The sequence below is a fragment of the Ranitomeya imitator genome, chromosome 2 (assembly GCF_032444005.1).
Source record: "Ranitomeya imitator isolate aRanImi1 chromosome 2, aRanImi1.pri, whole genome shotgun sequence".
Lineage (NCBI taxonomy): Eukaryota > Metazoa > Chordata > Amphibia > Anura > Dendrobatidae > Ranitomeya > Ranitomeya imitator.
In genome coordinates, this window is record NC_091283.1 from 85127475 (window position 1) to 85154201 (window position 26727).

The window sequence follows — 26727 nt, forward strand, 5'->3', positions numbered from 1 at the left end:
GTCGCTGTGACCAGTGGGGTACCGCAGGGGTCAGTATTGGGACCTGTTCTCTTCAACATATTCATTAATGATCTGGTAGAAGGTTTACACAGTAAAATATCGATATTTGCAGATGATACAAAACTATGTAAAGCAGTTAATACAAGAGAAGATAGTATTCTGCTACAGATGGATCTGGATAAGTTGGAAACTTGGGCTGAAAGGTGGCAGATGAGGTTTAACAATGATAAATGTAAGGTTATACACATGGGAAGAGGGAATCAATATCACCATTACACACTGAACGGGAAACCACTGGGTAAATCTGACAGGGAGAAGGACTTGGGGATCCTAGTTAATGATAAACTTACCTGGAGCAGCCAGTGCCAGGCAGCAGCTGCCAAGGCAAACAGGATCATGGGGTGCATTAAAAGAGGTCTGGATACACATGATGAGAGCATTATACTGCCTCTGTACAAATCCCTAGTTAGACCGCACATGGAGTACTGTGTCCAGTTTTGGGCACCGGTGCTCAGGAAGGATATAATGGAACTAGAGAGAGTACAAAAGAGGGCAACAAAATTAATAAAGGGGATGGGAGAACTACAATACCCAGATAGATTAGCGAAATTAGGATTATTTAGTCTAGAAAAAAGACGACTGAGGGGCGATCTAATAACCATGTATAAGTATATAAGGGGACAATACAAATATCTCGCTGAGGATCTGTTTATACCAAGGAAGGTGACGGGCACAAGGGGGCATTCTTTGCGTCTGGAGGAGAGAAGGTTTTTCCACCAACATAGAAGAGGATTCTTTACTGTTAGGGCAGTGAGAATCTGGAATTGCTTGCCTGAGGAGGTGGTGATGGCGAACTCAGTCGAGGGGTTCAAGAGAGGCCTGGATGTCTTCCTGGAGCAGAACAATATTGTATCATACAATTATTAGGTTCTGTAGAAGGACGTAGATCTGGGTATTTATTATGATGGAATATAGGCTGAACTGGATGGACAAATGTCTTTTTTCGGCCTTACTAACTATGTTACTATGTTACTATGTTACTATGACAAAACACACTGCAGAGAAAAAAAAATGGTCTCAGAACTTCTCTTATCCCTCTATTGAGATGCATTAATACTTTGGGCCAGCTGTACTGTTATGGACCTGGTGGTTAGGAGCACCCGGAACGACCTGATGGTTAAACTCACACAGGACAAGCTCTGGGAAGTGGGAGCTCTGCTGACCGCAACCCCTAATCCTATCACACAACTAGAAATAGCCGTGGAGCGTACCTAACTCTGCCTAGACGCCTCTTCACAGCCTAAGAGCTAACTAGCCCTAGAGATAGAAAATAAAGCCTACCTTGCCTCAGAGAAATTCCCCAAAGGAAAAGGCAGCCCCCCACATATATTGACTGTGAGTTAAGATGAAAGTCAAAAACACAGAAATGAAACAGGTTTCAGCAAAGGGAGGCCAGACTTACTAAACAGACTGAGGATAGGAAAGGTATCTTTGCGGCCAGCACAAAAAACTACAAAAAGACCACGCAGAGTGTGCAAAAAGACCTCCGCACTGACTCACGGTGCGGAGGTGCCACTTTGCATCCCAGAGCTTCCAGCTAGCAAGGCAAAATCATGATGGCAAGCTGGACAAGGAAACAATGAACAAATAATTAACTAGCAGGGACTTAGCTTCTGCTGGAGTAGACAGGTCACCAGAAAGATCCAAGAGCGAACTGAACCAGTACAAGAACATTGACAGCTGGCATGGAGTAACGATCTGGGTGGAGTTAAATAGAGCAGCCAGCCAAAGAATAAACTACATCACCTGTAGAAGGAACCTCAGAAGCAGCAGCTCCACTCACAGCCACAAGAGGGAGTCCATGGACAGAACTCGCCGAAGTACCATTCATGACCACAGGAGGGAGTTCGATAACAGAATTCACAACAGTCCCCTATATATATGACCTGTATGCGAGGTTGTTTGTATGCACCTAGCATCCTCTATATGGGTGCTCTATTTTAGGTTTTCCTCATATATAGTTCCATCATCTTTGTGTTTATTTATCTATTTATGTGGCAAATAGCCATTTTATGGCATGCACAAAATATAAATTGCACTGTTACTGACACATTGATATCAGTATATGTTTACATGTGACCTGTTTTAGATCGGAGGTACTTTTTTACATCATGATTGGATTGTGTATTATAGCTTGAGGTTTTTACCTGTTTGATAAAAATAAATTGACATGTGCTTTGAACTTTACATACTGGTGGTCTGTCTAAATTCTTTTTGGGAGGTCCTTGTGTTTACCCTTTTTGAATGTGTTCTTTTTCATTTCATGTATGGACTAATATGTATACCCATTTGCCACAGAACACCAGGATTGGAAAATTCGCCACAAGCGCCCTCTGCTCTTCACAGATGAAAGCAGGTTCACACTGAACACATGTGACAGACGTGACAGCGTCTGGAGGCACCATGGAGAATGATCTGCTGCCTGAAACATCCTTCAGCATGACCGATTTGGCAGTGGGTCAGTAATGGTGTAGGGTGGCATTTCTTTGGAGGGCACCACATCCCTCCATGTGCTTAGCAGAGGTAGACTGAATGACATTAGGTACCAAGATGAGATCCGCAGACCCCTTGTGACACCATATGATGGTGCGCTTGGCCCTGGATTCCTCCTAATGCAGGACAATGACAGACCACATGTGGCTGGAGTGTGTCAGCATTTCCTGCAAGATGAAGGCATTAAAGCTAAGGACTGGCCTATTTGTACCCCAGACCTGAATCCGATTAAACATATCTGAGACATCATGTCTCGCACCATCCACCAATGTCACATTGCACCACAAACTTTCCAGGAGTTGGTGGATGCTTTAGTCCAGGTCTGGGAGGAGATCCCTCAGGAGACCGACCATCTGCCACCTCATCAGGAGCATGCCCAGGCGGTGTAGGGAGGTCATACAGGCACGTAGAGGCTACACATCAGCATCATTTCCTTGTCTTGAGGCATTTCCACTGAAGTTGGATCAGCCTGTAACTTCATTTTCCACTTTAATTTTGAGCATCTTTCCAACTCGAGACCTCCATGGGAGATGAGTTGTGATTTACGTTGATAATTTTTAGATTTTATTGTTCTCAATACATTCCACTATGTAATGAATAGAGAGTTACAACTGAAATATTTAATTCAGTGATATCTAGGATGTGGGATTCTAGTGTTCCCTTTATTTTTTTGAGCAGTGTATATTTAAATTCTGTTTTCATTCGTTCATTTTCATTTATATAGGAACTGGGGAATACAAATACGGGAAAAAGGAATACCTGGATAAGAAATAATGCATGATGCAGCTAGGCTTGAGCAATAACACAGTTGAACAATATAAATGGAGAGAGAGTCCTGGTAGACTTGTATAGTCACATTAAACATCTATGTATCAAAGTAAGAGCCAAGGTAACACATACATATGAAATGGCATTAATAGGCAGACACAATGAAATAAGAGATAATAATAATGCGTGTTTCGCTGTGGAAAACTTCATCCAGGCTCAAGCCTGGTACTATACAGATCTGTAATGGATTTAAAAGCATAAAAAGGTGTCACAAACCTACCATAATATGATTTACAAGGAAGTCTATCTGCATATCTGCATTAGACCGGAGTCACACTAGCGTATAATATGGACAAGTGCTATGCGAGCTCACATCATAGTTTTTTCTCGGGTGTATTCTAAGTTCGATTGAAATCGCAGCATGCTGTGATTTTATGCGTATATCACCCGAGTTTCGCCAATGCAAGTCTATGGGTGTGAGAAAAAATGGGACACCACACAGACCATCAGTGTGACTTGTGAGAAATATGCACACATTTTCCTCATTTCAGCCCATTGAGCCAATAAATTAATTGGGGAAAAGCAGTGAGAAATGTAAAGCCATACGCAAGTCATATGGATGTCATACGGATACATAGATGTGAGGAAATCGCATCATCACATTGCAATCACATTACACACGGATGACCATATGTAGAACATTTGTGCCACTCTCGGCCTAGAGAAACAGATTGATTTTTCATATGTTAAGTGTGACTCTGGCATTATTATTGGAGTCTTGAATAATCTTGATAGACCTATAATAGATATAGCTGTGCAATATGCGTTATTAACCAGGTATACCCACCTTTTTTTATGTATTTGTATTATATATATATATTATATATATGGTACCCCAGAGTCCTGTTCATCGCAGTGGCATTGTTTTCCTCTCGGGGGGACTGATGTTACGTTTGGAGGCAAGGAAGGATAACTGCATCCAGGTACCACAAGCATGCAACATATTCACACTCCAGGCCACCAGGAGGAGCTTTTGATCCTATTTACTAAGTGACTCCCCATATATAACTGGTAGTCTGTAGGGAGAGTTAGAGAAAAGTTCCAGACATCCGTCTGAGAAGGACAGAGGGTCCACGGAGCTATGCATGACCTAAGAGCTGCAGCTCCCAGAAGGAGACATTTCAGAAAGCAGAATACGTTGCAGTGAGCATGCAGGAAAGCAAATCACAGGAGGCGATACCAGAAGGGGGCAGCCCCCAGCAGGCTGCCTCCTTCTGAGGTGGCACCCCTCAGAGGCTGGGGCGTGCTAGAGTCCCTATAAACAGCCTCAAGCCACCAGTCATATGGGTTTTGTCCTATCCGACTACGGGGGAAAGAGAGACAAACACCACATCTGTGAGGACCTTATTTGAAGCTTATGCAGTAAGGGACAACACCACTACAGCGCAAGGAAAGGTTATTGATTTCCACCTGGACAGGGGGACTCTGGACTTGCCTCCAAACTGGCCGGACTCTACCTGCCCTGTGTTTTCAGAGAAAAAAGACAGCGCCACAATGGATGGTGAAAATATAGAGACTCACATTTATTCTGCCTTCTGTAGCAACGTTTCGGTCAACAGACCTTTATCAAGCACAGTATACAGCAAAAAAAAACATTATAACCTTAACACACACACAAAAATACTAAAAACAGTCCCATATATTTATTACCACAATGCCCGTACATATAATAGACAGTACAGAGCTCTGATTGCTCTTATGAGCAGGTCCCATCAGATTAGAGCTCCGTTCACTAAATTGTAAACAAAGAAATAACAACAATAAATGCACAGCATTACAATCCCCATGTAATGCTGTAATGAACAGCATTACAATCTTACTGCTCTGTGAAATTCCTGGGTCATTTTTCATGCACTGCTACTGAATTACTGAATTTTTTTAGTCTCTGCACTCCCCACTAAAAATTCAATAGAAAGTGATCAAAATGTTTTATGTACACAAAAAAGGGAATCAATAAAATTCTAACCTCTAAAAGTAACAATACTCAAGCCCTTACACAGTGCCTTTAATGTAAAAATAAAAAAATTACATGTCTAAGTAAATGGCGACAGGTACCATATTTATATAGTATCACTATGTCCACAAAAGTCCGATCGACCAAGATATAACATTATTTTACTAATTTGTTAAAGAAAAAAAGAGTCAAAATGTAATAACAGCTCCATTTTTCGTTCAGCAATCACTACGAAGATGTATGTATGGCAAAATTGTAACAATAGCATTACAGGTTGTGAAAACTAAAAACAAAACAATACATCATATAGGACCATTGAGAGGAAAAAATTAAAAAACTGTTGCGGATCTAAAAAAAAAAGTCAACTCAAACCCATTTTTTTAATTTTTTTAAAAATTCAGATTTTTTTATCCACTGGAATACAAAAGAAAAAAAACATAAAAAGCTTGGTATTGTCATACTAATTTTGACCTGAAAAATAATGGTGCCAGGTAATTTTTTTATGGAAGAGCAAAGGCTTTAAAGAGAAAACCCATAAATCAATGGCCAACAGTGCATTTTTTAATAGCATGGTAAAGTGAGTGAAAACATAAAAAATTGTAACATCAAGTAAATGTCAATTTATGTTTTCCTACCTTGAAAAATAAAAAAATTATGGCTCTTAGAAGAAGGAAAGTAAAAAACAAAAGTGTAAATATGGAAAATTTCTTGTTCATAAAGGGGTTGAACAAACACATGTATTAACGAGAAGTCATTAGAACTTTCAGTCAAACTATTGCTAAAAATCATGTTTTTTTACTGTCAGAATCTAACAAGCATCCTTTAGTTTCACTCTCTTCTAATCATAATCCTCAAGTTAAAGGATTAGTTTAACCTCATTGCTGAAAGAATTACTTGATCATGGATGAGTTATAAAGCAGTTGTTAAAATTCATAATTTAAGAGGATTAAAATAACATTTCTACATCAGAGTGTGCCCATTAAAACACTGACTGATTGAGCAGAGAGTCAGTAATGCAAGTGTATTACACATAAAAAATCATAATCTGGAAAAAAAAACATTTGATACACATCTATAAAAGTCTACTCTTTCTTACTACAAAATTATTTAAAGGGAACCTGTCACCTGAATTTGGCGGGACTGGTTTTGGGTCATATGGGTGGAGTTTTCGGGTGTTTGATTCACCTTTTCCTTACCCGCTGGCTGCATGCTGGCCGCAATATTGGATTGAAGTTCATTCTCTGTCCTCCGTAGTACATGCCTGCACAAGGCAATCTTGCCTTGCGCAAGCGTGTACTATGGAGGACGTAGAATGAACTTCAATCCAATATTGCGGCCAGCATGCAGCCAGCAGGTAAGGAAAAGGTGAATCAAACACCCGAAAACTCCGCCCATATGACCCAAAACCAGTCCCGCCAAATTCAGGTGACAGGTTCCCTTTAACTCAAATGGTAAATGCTGTGAAGAAGAATATATGCCAGAATTGCAGCATTTCAATCACCTCTCCTCTTTCAAATTAATAGCAGAAATCTGTAGAAGATTATTGAAACCAAAAAGTACAAAATAAAATGTCAGTTTGACTCATAAACAGAGATGAGCAAACTTGTTCAGAAAGCGCTTGCCAATCTCAAACGTAGGACATTCGGATTTGTGTTCGGTTTCCCGAGCATTTTTTCTCAAAGTCTGCAAAATCTGATCACAGTTCGGTAAGTTATTGTGTTTCCACTAATGTTTTTATTATGACTTTGGCTAAGATAGTGGTGATGTATGATGGGTGGGAGGACATATTTGATGAGAGGAGGGGGTGTGGAGAGGTTAGAGGAGCGGCTGACATTTTAAATATTTTTCTCAACATAATATGTATAAATTCCATCAGCCAATCAGGGTGCTGAAACCACCCACAACATCATAACACAAGGTCTTCTGTGATTGGCTGCCAAAGTCACATGACCCTTGTCTATATAAAAAGCGGGCATCTTGTTCTGCTGTCTCCATATTCTCAGTGTTACTTGTCTGTTAGCTAGATCCTGTCCAGTGTGAAATTGATCTTCTAGCATCTAACTAGATTGTGCTAAAACTGTGTTGCAGTCTCAGGAGGTTGTATTAACTAATCCAAATCGTTTGGGATAAAACTGTGTTGCAGTGAGGAATCAGAAGGCAGGATTTCCTCTTAAAAATCATTAGGCCAAATAAAGTAGTTCAGACAGGAGGCCCTATTTGGTAATACAAATCGCTTATGATAAAACTATGTTCCGGTGAGGAATCAAAATGCCAGATTATAGGAGGTCAGCCAGGAGACCATATTTGCTAGTCCAAATAATTTGGGATAAAACTGTATTGCAGTGAGGAACCAGAAGGACAGATTTCCTCTTAAAAATCAATAGGCCTAAAATAGGAGTTCAGCCAGGAGACAGTATTTATTAATCAAAATAGTTTGTTATAAAACTGTGTTGTAGTGAGGAATCAGAAAGCCAGATTTCCTCTTAAAAAGCCAAATTTTCTCATCAAAATTGTTACGTATAAGAGTGTTGTTCTGGCACACAATCAAAGAAAATAAATAGTAATTGCTCACTTAGTGACATGTGACTAATTGGCGTGGGCCTAAGGTTGTGAAATGGCAGGTTAAAAGAGGAAGGGTATATATAACATGAGTGGGAAAAGTGAGGTCTTGGTGGAAGGTGGAATAGGATTGATGTTCGACGTATACATGGGATAGGTGTTAATAATAATGAAAGCTTCACTGAACAAACACCGTCTCGTCCTATCAAAAGACAACTGACAACATCTGCTCCTGGATGAGCTACTCGACTCCCTTTCTTTGTCAGCCGCAAAGCGGTATGCTTTGTAGATGAGCTACAGAAAAAACATGTGCTCCACTGGATGGCAAGCGCTGCATCAAGTGACTTCTCCTCGTTTTCCTCCACCTTAATTTCACACACAGTACAATCCTCAGAGGTTGCACCCTAATCACACCTGTTTCTCCCCACATTAAACATTTCCAAACATCAAACTGACTGTGGGGAACCTCAGATAGCCAATTCTGCAGTGCTGTTCACACATTCTATTTCATGGGAATCAGAGGTCTGCTCCAAAGATTCACAGAATAAAGAGAAGGAAAGCATCTACATCAATGGTCAAACATTTTTCTTGTTGGCTCTGGGGCCGAACGAAGTAGGTTTCGAGCTGAATTCAGACACTCATCACCAGACGCTAACCAGCGGGGGTGGATGTGATCCTAAAGAGACAAAGAGACAGAGATACCAGATGGACTGTACTATGGTGTCAGGGCAGGGAAAAGGAGAAGTGTTACTGACAGGATAGGAGTGGGAGAACAGAGAGGATGATGATGAGGTTGTGGTTCCCACTTGGTGGGAACCCAGACATATGCAGATGAGTAGCTCAGCAGAAGAGGTGGTGGAGGAAGACTAGGACCTGAGTTTGCAGGATCCCACACAGACACGGAGTGATGCAACCACGACAAGCACTGCATCATCAGCCACAACTCTGGATGTAGCCATCACTGGTAGCGAGTGTGGGTGTTTACAGTGGTGACAAGGGTTGCCTAGCCTGCACTTTTTTGAGACCACAAAAGATGACACAACTGACATAGATGCCAAATTTGGAAAAAAACTCAGTAGAGGCAAAAATTGCAATAACTTGACATCTACATGCATGAACTGGCACATACACGATCAACATGCCTTAGTCTTGGAATCTCACTGCACTACAATGCTGAATAGTGAGCCTCACCAACCACCGACCGTCCCATCAGCCACATCTACTGCTTCTTCCTCCTCATTCACTGTGCCAAGTCTTCTCACACAGGTATCTGGTAGCAGGAATCCACATGTTTACCCACTACAGTCGAGGTGAGTGAGAGCCCATCAGCTGTTAAGAAGTGGAGATGTCTGTTGATTTCAGAATGATGATTTCAGAAAGTTGATGGCTGTTGCAGTATCCCAGTACCAGTTGTTTACTTGTCTAAGAAAGCTGGGCCTGCATTACACCATCATGTTGCAGACATCACACTTTCTTTGCAAAAAGTCTGTATGAGGAGGTGGAAACAGAGGAGGATGTGGAAGGAATAAAAATATCTCAAATTTCCAGACTGCCATCACACAGGCAAGTGCCATGCGAGGATGGCTTATCGCAGGGGGCTCAGGGTACCAAACTGTTAGTGAAGGTGCAGGAGCCAAGGAACAAATATAGGAGGATGAGGTGATGAAGGTGCAATAGTCAGGAGATGAAGAGAATTATGATCCCCTTTCTGTTGTCCATGGTTGGCGGGTGGGGAAGGAAGAAGCAACCTTAAGTGTTACCCCTCCACTAACACACCATAGACATGGTCCTCATTGAAGCACCCAACACATGAGCACCTTCTTGCTGCACTATCTTCAACATGATGCCTGTATTCTTAGGGTTGGAAATAGTGCCTTACTACTAGGTTGCCACTGTGTTAGATCCACGGTACAAGAGTAAATTATGCCAGCAGCTTCCCCACCATGGAAAGGGACATGCGCATGCTGGAGTATCAAAGCACGCTTATAGACAATCTTAAGAGTGTTTTTTCTCAAGACAGCAGTGAGTCACACAGTGTGCATCAGAGTTGTAGACTTCTAATCCTGGGAATGCCAAGGTGTCATCACAAAAACAGCTGCTCCTTCTGCTCAGATACACCTGTGTCAGCATCTCCCATTTAGCCACCAATGCTGGCTCCTGCAGCAACTCCAGGGAAACTGCCTGATCTGCAGGCACAGCTGTGACACCAACAGACTTGTTTCCAAGCCCTCCTTTGGCTCTAAATCCTCCTTGCTTGGATATATATATCTCAGCATTTCAACTGTATCACTAATGCCGACCAGCACAGTAACTCCATTTAAACACGGACGTGTCCTTTTTCCAAAATCAAACACCAATCTTATTGCCTGTCGGTGCACACTGTATGCATTCCTACCTTGGCATCTTTTGGACCCCAGTGCAAAAAAAAAAATTTCCCTCAGTGTGGATTGTATGTATACACTCTCATATTTATCTACCTCAACAATACTATATGTTCAAATTCTTGAAAAGAACCTACGAAAAGTGACATTGTGACCAAGGCCACTGATTGGCCGAAACGTTAAATTTTTTCCTGTCGCCTCACTTTTCAGCAATAAATTATCCACTTGAAACAAACCTTCTCCTGTACGAGTGCAGTGATTATATATTTTATTTTATATCACAAAAACATGAGCAGCAGCAGTGTAAGTGGCATAAGCAATGTTTGTGAGTAATTTCACACTTTCTTTTAGACCTTTCCATGCACCAGTTGAACAGAATACAAATCTGACAGATTGTGAACGACTGGAGAGCATGGTGCAGGAAAACCTTGAGCTCAAAATAAATGTCATCAGGTGGGATTTTGATCAGTTTGCATTTTGGTCTTCAAAAATGCAAGAGTGTTCTGAGCTTGCTTGTCAAGTCTTGGAGGTTTTGCCATACCCGGCAGCCAGCGTTCTCTAAGAACATGTCTTCAGCGCTGCTGATGGTGTCCTGACAGATAAGCACATCTGCAAGTCCCCAGAAAGTGTAGACCACCTAACTTTCATCAAAATGAACAAGTCAGAGTAGGCGATGGTGTCATTTTTGTTTGCTCAATTGATATTGTGATATTGCAGTCTGTCACAATATTTTGAAATGTGGAAAATCCAAGTTGTGTCTCCATTTGATGGGTTGCCTGTTGTGGAAGGGGTGTCATAGGGCCATTATACTCTTTCTACCCTGAGCAAATTGATTCCAGTTTAGTGGTGTGTGAAAATAATGTTTTGAATTGTGGAGACTCCAAGTTGGATGTCCATCTGGTAGGTTGCCTGTAGTGGAAGGGGTGTCAGAGACCTATTATATTATTTCTGCTCTGTGGATATTGATGCCACTTTAATGTTGCATGACAATAATTATTAGAAATGTGGAGACTCCTAGTTGGCTGATCATCTTGTGAGTTGCCTGTAGAGGAAGATGTGTCAGAGGCCTATTATACTGTTTCTACTCTGTGGAAATTGATGCCATGTTAGTGGTTTGTGACAATAATGTTTTGAAATGTGGAAATTCCAAGTTGGGTCTCCTTCATGTGTGTAGGGCTCCTATACAGGCAGTACTGCACTTACCTTCATTTAACTACCTGTGCTACTATTCTTTCATTTTTAGACCAATATTACGCTATGAAGCTGAAGTTTGTGCAATCTTGAGTGTGGCTAGAAAAAATACGGAATTGTTGCATGAGGTGCCAGAGCTCTGAACAAAGAAGGCTTACACCTTTCCATTAAACACCAGGTCTTCATTGAAACTTCAATTCAAAGCTTTAAATGCTGGCCCAGTCCCTGATACCTCTCGTGCATGGTGGATGACTGTCTGCTTCTGTGCCATTACAAAATGTTCTACTGTGGGTCAGTTGATCAGTCAACAACTTGTGTTACTTTCCTTACATTTTTCTACCAATAGTACTCTATGAAACTGACGTTTATGCTTTCTAAGTGTGGCTGGGGAAAAGAAAAGGAAACTGTTCCATGAGGTATCAGGGCTCTCAGCTACATTAACCAACAGGTCTTTGGTGAAACTTCAATTCCAAGCTTTAAATGCTGGCCCAGACCCTGATCCCTCATGCATGGCCCATGGCTGCCTGCTGCTTTGTCATTAGCACATTTCTACTGTGGGTCAATTGATGACACCTTTCATGGTTTATGCCCCTAATTTTATCTGTTTGGGAAGCTTTTGGTCACCCCTTAAGGTGATGCTCATGAATTTGGCTTGGCCTCTCATTGAATCTAATGGGGTTTGGGTACATTCATCGAAATGTTCGTCAAACGTGGGAACGTTCAGAGAACCGAACCAACCCTGATGAATGAACTCTGAATGGCATATATATTATGTAAAATAAAATGTGAGATTGAGACTACTTGTGTCACTTTTCACAGTTATAGCGTGGCAGCATGCCAAACTGTTCTTAACGTGTACATGACGGAAGCTTGGATGGATCTGTGACTAACTCAAATAAAAGTAAGCCCATCAATTGCCACTCAAATCTGTTGTATAATATTATGTCAATAGACAAATGCAATCAAAACCTCAACATTTTATTTAGTTTTCTTTTACAGTATTATTAAAATAATATATTCAATATAAACAAAATTCATGATGAAAATAAAAACATATTAAAACAATCATCCATATTATAAAATAAACAAAATTTCAACAATGTATTAAATCCATGTTTGAACAACATCAAACTAATAATATACAGTGAAACAGACCATAACCTATACAATAGACTTCCCGTGAAAGATTTTCAGTTTCACCATATATTATGTATTCATGCCATCTTCTATGGAGAAATATAATGGTTTGCAGTTGTTGGCTATTAAAGAGATTTCACTTTATGATTGTCTTACCTGACAATGTGTTCTTGTCTGCAGTATGCAGTCTGTTGTTTCCAAAAAAAAAAAAAACAAATAAGAAAACAGCCAGCGGCTTCCTGATATACTAAACAATGCAAGGGTTCCCTATTGGTTGATAAAACTTATATGCATTTTTTTCTTTTGTTTGACTGCAGAGAATAAACTCCATATGCCTTGTGTACAGTTAAGTATAACAAAGTCAAAAGTGTATAAACAACATTTGTATCCTTTGGGAAATATATGATAGCATAATTTTTTACTATCGACCACGGACTTGAATAGACTTAAAGACAAGTAAGTTGCAGAGAGGAAAAATATTACAATTTTGTAATACAGCTTTATCAGCATATATGTCTCTTCCCAAATTTTTTCCTAAATAGCGCATACGTATTCATTAGCACTTTACATTGTCTGGTGCTGGACAAAGACCATTCCTGGCTTATTCAGGCTCCTAAATGAGACTTGTGTCTTTTTATTAAACTGTGGCTTCCCTTAAAATTTCTAAATTTAAAAAAAAATGGTGGTGGGGTATTGGCCAACCTCTGTATGTTTTAAGCAGGCCTAAGAGACAGGGTTAATGCGCTTACAGACTTATTCAGGTCGGCAGCCTTACACATATGGGAACATGATCATTGCCATGTCAAGGCCTTTACCTGAGCTCTGTAGCACTGGCTGTCTCCTGAACAATACACTCCACAGACCTCGTCACTCTCTGGGAGTCAGGACATATCCTGTAATTTTGTCGTTGTTGCTCAAAATCATGAAAAAGACTTTAAACTCTTTTGATGCTCTGAAACATTTAAGCGTGATGAAAATTAACAAAATAGTAAATCAGGAAAGGGGCAAATACTTTTTCACACAAATCTCTTTAAATATGTGTATGTGAGCCCCAGTAGAGACAGCAATGATAATGTCTGTAAAGCATTGCAGAATATAACTGCGCTAGATAAGCAAAGCATAATAAATATTAATAAGAGATGCCTGAAGCATGGCATAGATCCAAAAATATAAGTTCTTCCCTTCTATTTTTCCCCTATTTTTGCTCCTCACAAAAGGCAATGGAAGAAAAGTCTTGGTAACCAGACAGGTGTATAAAATCAACAGATTGGGAAGTGACATGGTCATGTTGCCATAGGGAGCAACTTGACGTTAAATTGAATGGTTGACTAAACAGATGTACACTGTCACCTTTACATTGAGGTGATGGCAATTTTCCACTGAAAACTCATTTAGCTTGAAGAAGAAAAAAAAATAAAACCTGTAGCAGTACAGATAAACTCCATAATAAGGTCTGTCGGTGACTGATACTAAGAAGTAGTGAATTATGAATATTTGTGGAAAATTATGTATTTTCATTAATAACTAGACTTTTGTAGATGTGAACACACATCTGCGGGATATTAAAATGTAAATAAACTTCAAACTGAATATGAAAACATTTCTGGATTTTCATTTTCAGTTTTTGACAGAATATTAGGTTATATAAAATATGTTGTACATATTGCATCTCCTAGGAAAAAAAAGTATTTTGTCAAAGTATATTTTTGTACAAATGTCTAAGCCTCAAAGTTTTCCCTACCATGTTTATAATAATTATATTTTAATCATAGTTAAGTCTTCACAAGTTTGTACCATATTTTTGGCTTTGTTGGCCACTTTCCTTCTAGAATATCAGTTTGCATTGAACGTTAATTAGTTATACCTCAAATGTTTGTGTATAGGAAGGATGGAGTGATCGCAATAGGCCAAATTCATACATTCATAAAATACAGACCATGTTTGAATGTCAATGCCGGTCCGACCAGTGGGTCTACTGACCTTCCTGAGAGAATTGCATCATATCTACTGCAACCTCCTGCTCTGTGGCCTCCCCTCTAATACTCTCGCACCCCTCCAATCTATTCTAAACTCTGCTGCCCGACTAATCCACCTGTCCCCCCACTATTCCCCGGCCTCTCCCCTCTGTCAATCCCTTCACTGGCTCCCCATTGCCCAGAGACTCCACTAAAAACCCTAACCAGGACATACAAAGCCATCCACAACCTGTCTCCTCCATACATCTGTGACCTCGTCTCCCGGTACTTACCTACACGCAACCTCCGATCCTCACAAGATCTCCTTCTCTACTCCCCTCTTATCTCCTCTTCCCACAATTGTATACAAGATTTCTCTTGCATATCACCCCTACTCTGGAACCCTCTACCACAACACATCAGACTCTCGCCTACCATCGAAACCTTCAAAAAGAACCTGAAGACCCACCTCTTCCGACAAGTCTACAACCTGCAGTAACCACCGATCGACCAAACCACTGCACGGCCAGCTCTATCCTCACCTACTGTATTCTCACCCATCCCTTGTAGATTGTGAGCCTTCGCGGGCAGGGTCCTCACTCCTCCTGTACCAGTTATGACTTGTATTGTTTAAGATTATTGTACTTGTTTTTATTATGTATACCCCTCCTTACATGTAAAGCGCCATGGAATAAATGGCGCTATAATAAATAATAATAACAATAATAATAATATCTTCCTGTGACAAAATTGGCTAAGGTCAGGAGAACCAAACGGTAGTGCCAGGTATTATGATTCCAGCATAATTTTAAGGTTAGTTCACTTTAACCCTCCGTCACATACAACTGATCTGACAGGTGCTTCTCTTTTACTTTCATTTCTCCTTCCTCACCAGATTGTGAGGAAACCCCCTCCCTCCAGGTAGTCTCCTGTCTCTTGAAGGTCTGTGAAACCTGATATCACAGTTGGATTTCAGAGCTTCAGGGGAGAGGATATAGCTGCACAGATCTCTCAGGCTCATTGTATGTGAATACGTCACATTCAGTAAGGTTGGTATTTTATGTTTTTATTCATCACAATAGTTTATTTAGCTTGTTTTATGAATGTATAGCACAAAATGTGAGGATATTTCATAGAAATAAGGGAGATTTTATAAAAGAAAGTGTGCTGCTCAGGCATATACAGTAGTTCCCTAACATATTCCTTCTCTTGCTTCAGATTATCTGCTGAAATGGAGAGGAAAATGTACAATTTATCCAAACAACTTGATGTTGAGGAAGTAACAAACATGCTGTTAGATGATAGAGACCTCACACTGAATGAGGATTTAGGAGAGGAAAGTGAGATTGATTCTCATGATGAGGTGGAAGAATGTGTCCTGGATTCTGAAACAGAGCAAGATGGTGACAGTGGTGAGGATGAAGAAGTTGGATCATATTATATTGGAAAAGATAAAAATACTAAATGGAACAAGAAGCCATTCCAGAAAAAACGTAGGGAACCTTTAAACATTATTACTCACCTTCCTGCAGTAATAGGAACTGCACGTAATGCAAACACTGCAGTTGAATGCTGGAACAGTATATTTACAGATGACATTCTGGACTCTATTGTCACATATACCAACCAATATATAGCCATTATAAAGGACAAGTACATCTGCAACAGAACCATCAAGCCCACAGATGAAATAGAACTGCGTGCTTTTTTTGGATTACTGTACCTTGCAGGAGCTTATAGGGCAAATAGACAAAGTTTGGAGGAACTTTGGGGTAAAGATGGGGATGGAGTTGAAAAATTTAGCCTTGTTATGTCCATAAACAGATTCAAGATTCTAATTCGTTGCCTTCGGTTTGACGACAGAACTACCCGAACCGAACGCAAAACACATGACCGACTTGCTCCAATTCGTGATATATTTCAAAGATTTGTTGTAAACTGTAAACAAAGTTGTTACCCTGGAGAGAATCTCACTATTGACGAAATGCTCCCTGGTTTTCGTGGTAGATGTGCCTTTCGTCAATATATTCCATCAAAGCCAAACAAATATGGAATAAAAATTTATGCCCTTGTTGATGCCAGTAAGACCTACACTTACAACCTGGAAGTTTATGCAGGAAAACAACCAGAAGGTCCTTACTGTGTGAGCAACAAACCCATTGATGTTGTAAAAAGACTGGCTGAACCCTTATTTGGATCGGGTCGCAATATTACAGCTGACAATTGGTTTACAAGTTGTGATCTGATTGATTATCTGAAAATTCAGAAGCTGTCATATGTGGGAACTGTAAGAAAAAACAAAAGGGAATTGCCGCCACAGTTTGTAAGTGTGAAAGAGAGACAACAGTACAGCAGTATGTTTGCATTCCATAATGGAAAGGCTTTAGTTTCCTATGTACCACATGCCAAAAAAATCGTACTTCTTCTATCAACACTTCATGATGATGCTGCCATCGATCCTGGGACTGGGGCAGAAAAAACCCCGGAGATAATTACATTTTACAATGCCACCAAAGGGGGTGTGGATACAGCAGATCAGATGTGCTCCACTTTCAACGTCAGCAGAAACATCAAACGCTGGCCAATGGTCATATTTTTTGCTATGTTGAATTTGGGTGGTATAAATTCACAAGTAATTTATCTTGAAAACAAGCTTGAACCACTCCGTAGACGATTGTATCTGAAAAAATTGGCCCATGAACTAGTACTTGGAGAGCTACGCAGGAGAAGCGTGAAAACAATCGGTATCCCCTCTCGCCTTCAAGTTCAGCTCAAAAGGTTCCGCCCAGAAGATGATGGTGAAAAGTCACCATCTGCACCACCTCACAAAAGAAGGAGATGCACCACCTGCCAAACGGAAAGCGGAACCAGAAGGCTTTCAAATTATGAATGTCTCAAATGTCATAAAGCAATTTGCTTGACACATGCAAAAATGGTGTGTAATTCTTGCTATTTGCTCTGCAAGTGTGACTTTTCTGGGGAAACCTCAGCATCTACTTCTGATTGAATATGTTTTTAATAGTACTTAAGGTACCTTAAAATTAAGTTTGTGTTCAAAAATTTTCTTTGTACATTTTTTTGAGAGAGTCGAACTGGGGACTATTTGGCGGGAGTTTTGAAAAGTTTGTATTTCATAGTTATTAGTTTTATGTTAAGTAAATGTTTTTTTTTGCAACTGATTATGTGTAGTCTCTTTTATTACATCCCTATGAAGGTCACTGATCACTTTTAGAGCACTGAAATTGCAAACATTAGATATTATAGGTATTTTTCCAGCAGGCGCCTGACAGGCACATTGTATGTGAACTCGTTAGTCCGAATATTGTATGTGACGGAGGGTTAAGTTTAGTTTTTTTCAAGTTGAGTTTAGAAAAAAATGATGTGCTATAGTCTGCAAGTTAACTACCCAAAAACTGACTCTGATTGTGTTCAATAGAGTATTTGCTTTGTCATTTTCTGTCAAATCAGCTTTTTATTTTTCTGACGTTAAAAACCTATGTGTGAATATACTTGAATTCCAGTTATGCAGGACTTCATGACACTGGCACAAATTTGTTTTCATCCACTTTATGAAAATTAAAGCTATTCCTTGGTATCTGGGAGGCCGAAGAGGAGCGCACTCATAAAAAAGAACATGCAAAAACACCTTTAGATAGGGAATTTGCTCATGACAGGATCCCTTTAAAGATTTCACTTGCCAATATTAATTTATACATGGTTTCTTAATAGTTCACTCGACGTTCATTTATTATGCACACATTTTTTCAATTTTATGCATTTAATATAATTATCACATCAGGTAATTCCCTAATATTACTACATGTCTAATTAATATGAAAAAAATACTTAAGATTTCATTTTTTTAAACACTTGCTTCTAACCACAGCTTGAAATACAGAAGCTGTAGAAGGATCATCAATGGATCACATTCAGCCTGTTGCCATAGCTACAGGCTCAGTTAACCCAAGTGAATTTTTCCAGTCAGAGAGGTGTACTTTGAACCTACTTTTGATATGTAGAAGATAATGCAATAAAAGTACACAGATTTGCTGAATATATTTGAATGTTGTGTCTGCATTTTTATTTGTCACCTTCTGGTGTAAATATTACAAGTAAATCAGTGGGAACGCTATAGAAGTTTGAAAGTTTGCAAATTTAGTGTCCAATTAATGCTGCTACATAAAAAATGTACCTGACCCCATTACAGATCTATATGTAGGGCTCACGGACTACTACATCACTTGTGCCTCTGATTTTATTTAGAAAGGCACACACATTGTATGCTTCTTCTCAACAGTAAATGCAGAATCTGTGACAAAATATTTTGCATTTCAAAGTTTTTTGTGCACTTTCATTAACATTATTAATGAAATTAATATTAACCCCTTTCTGACATCAGACGTACTATCCTGTCGAGGTGACCTGTGCCCATATGACCATCAGCGGGATAGTATGTCATACACGATGAGCCTCGCTGACGGGGGAGCGCGGCCATCCATGGCCGGGTGTCAGCTGATTATCACACCTGACACCCAGCACTATGTGCCAGGAGTGGTCACGGACCGCTCCCAGCACTTTAACCCCCGGAACACTTTGATCAAACAAGATTGCAGTTTTCCGGTGGCATAGAGAAGCATTGCACAGGGAGGGGGCTCCCTGTGAGCTTCCCTGAGACCCTCAGAACAACGCATGTGATCGCATTGTTCCGAGGGTATTCTCTGGTCTCCTCCCTGCAGACCCCTGGATCCAGGATGGCCACGGGGTCCTTCTGGGTCCAGCAGGAAGGTGGCTTATCAATGCCTGCTGAGAGCAGACACCGAGAAGCCTCCTACACTGCCTGCCAGATCGCTGATCTGACACAGTGCTCTGCAAAGTGTCAGATCAGCGATCTGACTTTATATAGTAATGTCCCACCCTGGGACAATGTAAAAAAGTAAATAAAAAAAAATATTATACGGTGTAAAAATATATTTTTTTAAATTCTTAAATAAAGAACAAAAAATATTGCTCCAATAAATACATTTCTTTATGTAAATAAAAAACAATAAAAGTACACATATTTAGTATTGCCGAGTCTGTAACGACCCGACCTATAAAACTGTCCCACAAGTTAACCCCTTCAGTGAACATCGAAAAAAATAGATAAGAAGCGAATCAAAAAACAATGCTTTATCATCATACCACCGAACAAAGAGTGGAATAACACGCGATCAAAAAGAGAGATATAAATAAACATGATACTGCTGAAAACGTCATCTTGTCTGCAAAAAATGTTCCCGATACAGTGAAATCAGCGAAAAAATAAAAAAGATATAGCTCTCAGAATAAAGCGATGCAAAAACAATTATTTTTCATATAAAATAGTTTTTATTGTATAAAAGCACGAAAACATAAAAAATATAAAAGAGGCATTTCTGTAATTGTACTGACCCAAAAAATAAAACTTCCTTATTAATATTACCACACGCGGAATGGTATAAACGCCCCACCCAAAAGAAATTCATGAATTGCTGGTTTTTGTTCATTTGACCTCCCAAAAATCATAATAAAAAGAGATTAAAAAGTCTTATGTGCCTGAAAATGGCACCAATAAAAACGTCAACTGGGATTAGGGTTAGAGATGTGTTGGGGTTAGGGGTGTGTTGGGGTTAGGGTTGTGGTTAGAGTTGGGATTAGGGTTAGGGGTGTGCTGGGCTTAGGGGTGTGCTGGGGTAAGGGTTGTGGTTAGGGTTGGTTTTAAGGTTAGGGGTGTGGTTATGGTTAGGTTTGGGATTAGGGTTAGAGTTGTGTTGGGGTTACAGTTGGAGTTAGAATTGGGAGGTTTCCACTGTTTAGGCACATCAGGGGTTTTCCAAACAATGGTGTCCTTTCTCAATTCCAGCCAATTCCGCATTGAAAAAGTAAAACGGTGCTCCTTTCCTTCTGAGCTCTGCCGTGCGCCCAAACAGATGTTTACCCCCACATATGGGGTATCAGCGTACTCAGGACAAATTGCACAAGAACTTTTAGGGTCCAATTTCTCCTGTTACCCTTGGGAAAATCAAAAATGGGGGGGGGAAATTTTAATTTTTGTGAAAAAAATATGATTTTTTATTTTTACGGCTCTACAATATAAACTTCTGTGAAGCCCTTGGGGGTTCAAAGTGCTCACCACACATCTAGATAAGTTCCTTAGGCGGTCTACATTCCAAAATGTAGACCCCGTCCAGTGGTCGGTCCTATCAGTGACTGACATCTGTCTCTGTATTTACACTTATCAAAAGAAAGCTGTCAGTCACTGATAGAACCACCCACTTGACCAACAATGCCAGAAAGAGCAGAGGTTTACCCTAGTAAAACCCAGGTTACACCAAATCTTTTCTCATAGAACTATATTTCAATCTATTCAGATCTTCCTACTTTATTACGTGGTGCCGGCAGATTGGAAGACATTCTCATGGTGACAGACTCCATTTAAATTATTTTTATGGAATAAATTTAGAGTGTAATGAGGAAACTCTGTGAAAGGATAATATGCAAAATTCATGACAATACTAAACAACATTTTGCCAGATTTAAAAATAGGACTTTCTTAAACCAAAAAAAGTTATAAAAAAGTTGACATATTTCCTTTTTATGTGTTCAATATCATTTAATATGCATTCGTTCGGTTAAGCACACTGTTCTGTCCTCACTAGCTGAGGCAGGCTCATACGTAGCTATACAGTCAGCTAAACCGCTATACCGGGGTCCAATAAGGAGACTGTGGTTGAGTTTGTGCTTTATTAAACATAGTGGTATATTGATGCGGTGAAACTGTGAACAATAATATACATAGAATAAGTGCATGGTATAGAACAGATACATACTACACGTGATGTACATTATGCATAACATTTAGAAAGCTAGTAACTGAACTAGGAATATAACTGGTTAGGCTAGGCTAATATGGAGCAGGGATTATCTAGAGAAAACATAAAGACATACCGGCAATGCAATCGCAAGGGGGATGAAGTGAAGCGTCTTTCCTTGAAGGCAAACTGAAGAAAGTGAAAGGAAAAAATGGAGGGAAATGGTGGCTGAGCTACCATAATACATTGCAAAGGAGGAGGAGAATCAGACATGGATAACAAAAACAGAAGATTGAACTGCCAACATAACTCTGACCGCTAGATGGAGCCAAAGCATTACAAACAAATAAAGGTATGAATATCCATACTGAGAAACCTGCAATTATGCAAACAGATAATCAGGGTAACAATATTAGATGGCGGAGACAGAACACTCCCCGTCTGGCATCAACGAATGTCACTATTCCTTTCTTCCGAAGGCAACAATAGGACCAGTTCAGATACCGATCTGTAAAATGTCTTAGGTTCATTCCCTTTGATCATCCTTAGCTCAACTTTGCGGACGTTGCCGTCCTTGCTTGGGAACGTTGCAGTAACTAGACCAAGTGGCCACTGGTTCCAGTGAATCTGACAGTCTTTCACAAGAACAAGGTCACCTATGTTCAGATTAGGTTTAGTAGATTGCCACTTTGTACGTGGCTGCAGGGTAGATAAATATTGTTTGCGCCACCTGTCCCAGAAAGTATTTGCAAGACTTTGTACCTGTCTCCATTGGCGCTTGTAGGGGTCCTTAGCGTCGAATTCTCCTGGAGGGGCACTGGACAGTCCTGTTTTCTGCGTAAGTAGAGTAGCTGGAGTCAATAACAAGGGCTCCTCAGGGTCGTTAGGAACTGGAACCAGGGGTCTTGCATTGATTATAGCTGCAGCTTCAGCCATGAAGATGATTAGGCTTTCGTGGGTAAGCCTTGCTGCTCCTTCTGTAAATAGTCTTCCTTGGTGCTTGACCAGATTGTGGTAATGTTGTATGATTCGGTAGGCAACGTGACATTTTCCGGGAAGTATAAGAGGCAATTTCTCCACAAACTCCATCTCAGCTTCTTTGAGTCGGCCTCCTACTCTCAGTAGGCCACTGTTGCCGATGAATGGGTCGAGTTTTCTCAATATGCTGCTCACTGGTATTGGAGCTTTGTTAATAAGACATTGGATTTCTACAAAGTAGGTTTCTCTTTGAACAGTGAGGATGATGTGATTTCTAGAGAACTCTAAGTCGGAGGTAACGTAGGTATTTTACAAAGATGCCAACCTTTACATTTTTCTGTGCCACAAGTTCTGGTAGCCATGAATGAGCGAGCTATATGTGTCAGGCAGGTAATGGCTCGAGTAAGTGACTTCCAACTTGAGAATCTGTCGAACCTGCAAGATCCAAGCTGGATAACAGAGGTCATTGTATGTAGTGTAGACACCTGAGGGCGGATTTCAGCATCTGAGTCCTCTCCTACTAGTTCAAAGGTGTCTGGAAAACATTCCTCAATGTACAATAGTTTTGGTCCCGAGAGCCACGTTGTGCTTCCTAGTCGACTTGCGTCAACTGCTCTAGTTGCATGATCTGCGGGATTCTGGTCTGTGGGTATGTAATGCCACTGCTTTGGATGAACTGATCTCCTGATTCATAGCACTCTGTTATTGACATAAACGTAGAATCGCCTGGTTTCGTTGTGGATATATCCCAGGACTACTTTGCTGTCTGAGTAGAACTTGGCCTGTGTCAGGTCGATATCCATTTCGGATGAGATGAACTCTGCTAACTCAACGGCTAAGACTGCGGCACAAAGCTCTAACCTGGGTATAGTGTGCTCTGGTTGTGGTGCGAGTTTGGCCTTTCCCATGACGAAACCAATGTGGCACTGACACTTGGAGTCTACAGTTTTGAGGTAGGCAACAGCGGCAATTACTTTGACAGAAGCATCTGCAAATACGTACAGTCTTTGGCTCTGTATCTCAGTAGATGGCACAGGGGTGTATGGTCTTGGCACATGCAGGTTTGAGAGTGCCGCTAACGAGTTCTTCCACTCTTCCCACTGGATCCTTTTGTCAGGTGGCAGAGGTGCATCCCAGTCAGATGTTTCCCTAGTTAAGTCTCTTAGTAGGGCCTTGCCTTGTATAGTAACAGGAGCTGCGAAACCCAAGGGATTGTACAGACTGTTGATGGTAGACAGGACGCCTCTACGTGTGAAAGGCCTTTCTTCCTGGCTGACCTGAAAGGTGAAAGTGTCAGATTGTAGATTCCAGAGAAACCCGAGGCTGCGTTGCATTGGTGCGGGGTCTGACCCCAGGTCCAGGTCTCTGAGACCATTACATAGGTCTTGAGAAGGGAACGCTTCCATGAGTTCTTGGCTGTTTGAGGCTATTTTATGAAGCCTAAGGTTCGAGCAGGCAAGCATGTCCTGAGCTCTCCTGAGAAGACTGATGGCATTCTCATTTGAAGGCATGGCTTTTAGACAGTCGTCGACATAAAAGTCCTTTTCTATGAATTGTCTGACATCTGCTCCGTATTCTGGTTCTCCTTCCTGAGCTGACCTTTTGAGTCCGTAAATGGCGACTGCAGGTGAAGGACTGTTGCCAAAGATGTGCACTCTCATGCGATACTCTGTGACTTCTTAAGTAGGATCATTGTCTCTGTACCAGAAGAATCTTAGGAAGTTCCTGTCTCTCTCTCTCACAAGGAAACAATTGAACATTTGCTGGATGTCAGCGATGAAGGCAATGGAATCCTTACGGAAGCGCATAAGTACACCCAGTAGTTTGTTATTGAGGTCTGGTCCTGTCAGTAGAACGTCATTCAGGGAGACATCATTAAACTTAGCACTGGAATCAAACACGACTCTGATCTGGCCTGGTCTTTTAGGGTGGTAAACTCCGAACATGGGTAGGAACCAGCATTCTTCAGAGTCTTTGAGAGTGGGAGCTAGTTCTGCGTGACGGTTTTCAAAAATCTTTGACATGAAGGAGAAAAAGTGATCTTTCATCTCTGGTTTCTTTTGCAGATTATGTTTGAGAGAGGAGAAACGTTGTAATGCCTGATTTCTGTTGTTCGGTAGACGTGGTCTGTGGGTTTTGAAGGGAAGAGGTGCGACCCAGCTGTTGGTCTCATCTTTAACGAGTCCCTTGTCCATTACCTCTAAGAACAACTTTTCCTCTACTGACATTGCCACTTGGTTGTCCTGCTTAGTTCTCTGGAAGACTGTGCACCCTAACTGATCCTCATAGCTTCCCGACACTATACTGCTGTCATGAGTAAAGTCTATTAAATGGTTGGGCAGTTGGATGCTGTGTGGCAGTTCCCTGACATGGAACTCATTGTTACAAGGTTGAAACAGAGATGGACGTCCTTTCTCCAATGTATTTGTCAGCATGCTTGTCACAGAAGATGGGGCGTGCATGCGTCCCAAGCATACGTTGCCAATTATGACCAATCCTAGGTCTAGCCTTTGGGCATAGGGAGCATTGTGGAGTCCATTGACATGACATCTCACTTTATGAACCTGCAGGATATCTCTCCCCAACAGCAGAATTATCTGGGCCTGATGGTCGAGTTCCAGTATAAGGTGTGCTATTCGTTTTAAGTGAGCGTGATGGATTGCTACATCTGGTGTAGGGATTTCAGATCTGTTGTCTGGGATCTGGTTACATTCGATGATCGTAGGTAGCGGTAGGCAGAATTGTCCGTCTAAAGACTCGATCTGGTAGTCAGTTGCTTTCCTGCCTGCTGTTGTCACAGTACCTGCACACGTCTTTAAAGAGTAGGGAGTGCTTGTCCCTTTGATGTTGAATAGGTCAAAGAACATTGATCTAGCCAAGGATCGATTACTTTGATCATCCAAGAGAACATACAGTCTTACAGCTTGGTCTCTATGGCCCTTCGTGTTGTGAATTCTGTGGTCAAGCTCCCTCCTGTGGTCATGAGTGGTACTTCGGCTGGTTCTGTCTATGAGCTTCCTCTGGTGGATGCGAGTGGGGCTGCGGCTTCTGAGTTTCCTTCCCAGGTGACGAGGTTAAGTCGTTAGGTGCTGCTCTATTTAACTCCACCTAGTTCTTTGTTCCTGGCCTCCAGTCAATGTTCCAGTATTGGTTTTGCTCTCTCCTGGATCGTTCTTGTGGCCTGTCTGCCCTGCATAAGCTAAGTTTTGCTTGTGTTACTTTTGTTTGCTATATTTTCTGTCCAGCTTGCTATATTGGTTTTTCTTGCTTGCTGGAAGCTCTGAGACGCAGAGGGAGCACCTCCCTCTAGTCGGTGCGGAGGGTCTTTTTGCCCCCTCTGCGTGGTTGTTTGTGGGTTTTTGTGCTGACCGCAAAGCTATCTTTCCTATCCTCGGTCTATTCAGTAAGTCGGGCCTCACTTTGCTAAATCTATTTCATCTCTGTGTTTGTATTTTTCATCTTAACTCACAGTCATTATATGTGGGGGGCTGCCTTTTCCTTTGGGGAATTTATCTGAGGCAAGGTAGGCTTATTTTTCTATTTTCAGGGCTAGCTAGTTTCTCAGGCTGTGCCGAGTTGCATAGGGAGCGTTAGGCGCAATCCACGGCTACCTCTAGTGTGGTATGATAGGATTAAGGATTGCGGTCAGCAGAGTTCCCACGTCTCAGAGCTCGTCCTATGTTAGTAACTATCAGGTCACTTTGTGTGCTCTTAACCACTAGGTCCATTGTGGTTCTGAATCACCTGTTCATAACACCTCCGGGTATACTTTGACGAGGCATATTTTTGAACAGGACCTACTGTCTATTGTCCCTTTGCAGACCTCGGTACATTGTGAAGTGATCTCTGGCGCAGCTGTATCAGTGCTCCTTTCCTCCCCGCCATGCTCACTGTCAGCTGGCGTGTTTTGTGTACTCCATGGAGCTGGGCCAGGGTGTAGAGCGGTGTTATGATCTGTGGTGCCACATTCTGTGCATTTTACACTGACCTTGCAATCCTTGGCGAGATGAGCTGTGGACGAGCAGCACTTGTAGCAGATACCATTTTCTTTCAGGAAGCTTCTGCAATCTGGCATAGATTTTCCTCTGAAGGCTCTGCATTTCAGGAGAGGATGAGGCTTCTGATGAATTGGGCACTGCTTGTCAGGGTCCTGCACCTTTGTCTCTGATTGGGAGCAGCCAGCAGACCTGTAATTAGAATCTGAAGAAGAAACATAAGTCTTGTGTACTGCCACAGATGTTCTGCGTGGATTTGCAGGTGGTGATGGTGTGGCATATGGTATTGCAAAGTCAAAGCTGGGATCGTTTCTAATTCTCGCTTGTTGGTGTATGAAGTCTACAAAAACGGAGAAGGGAGGGAAT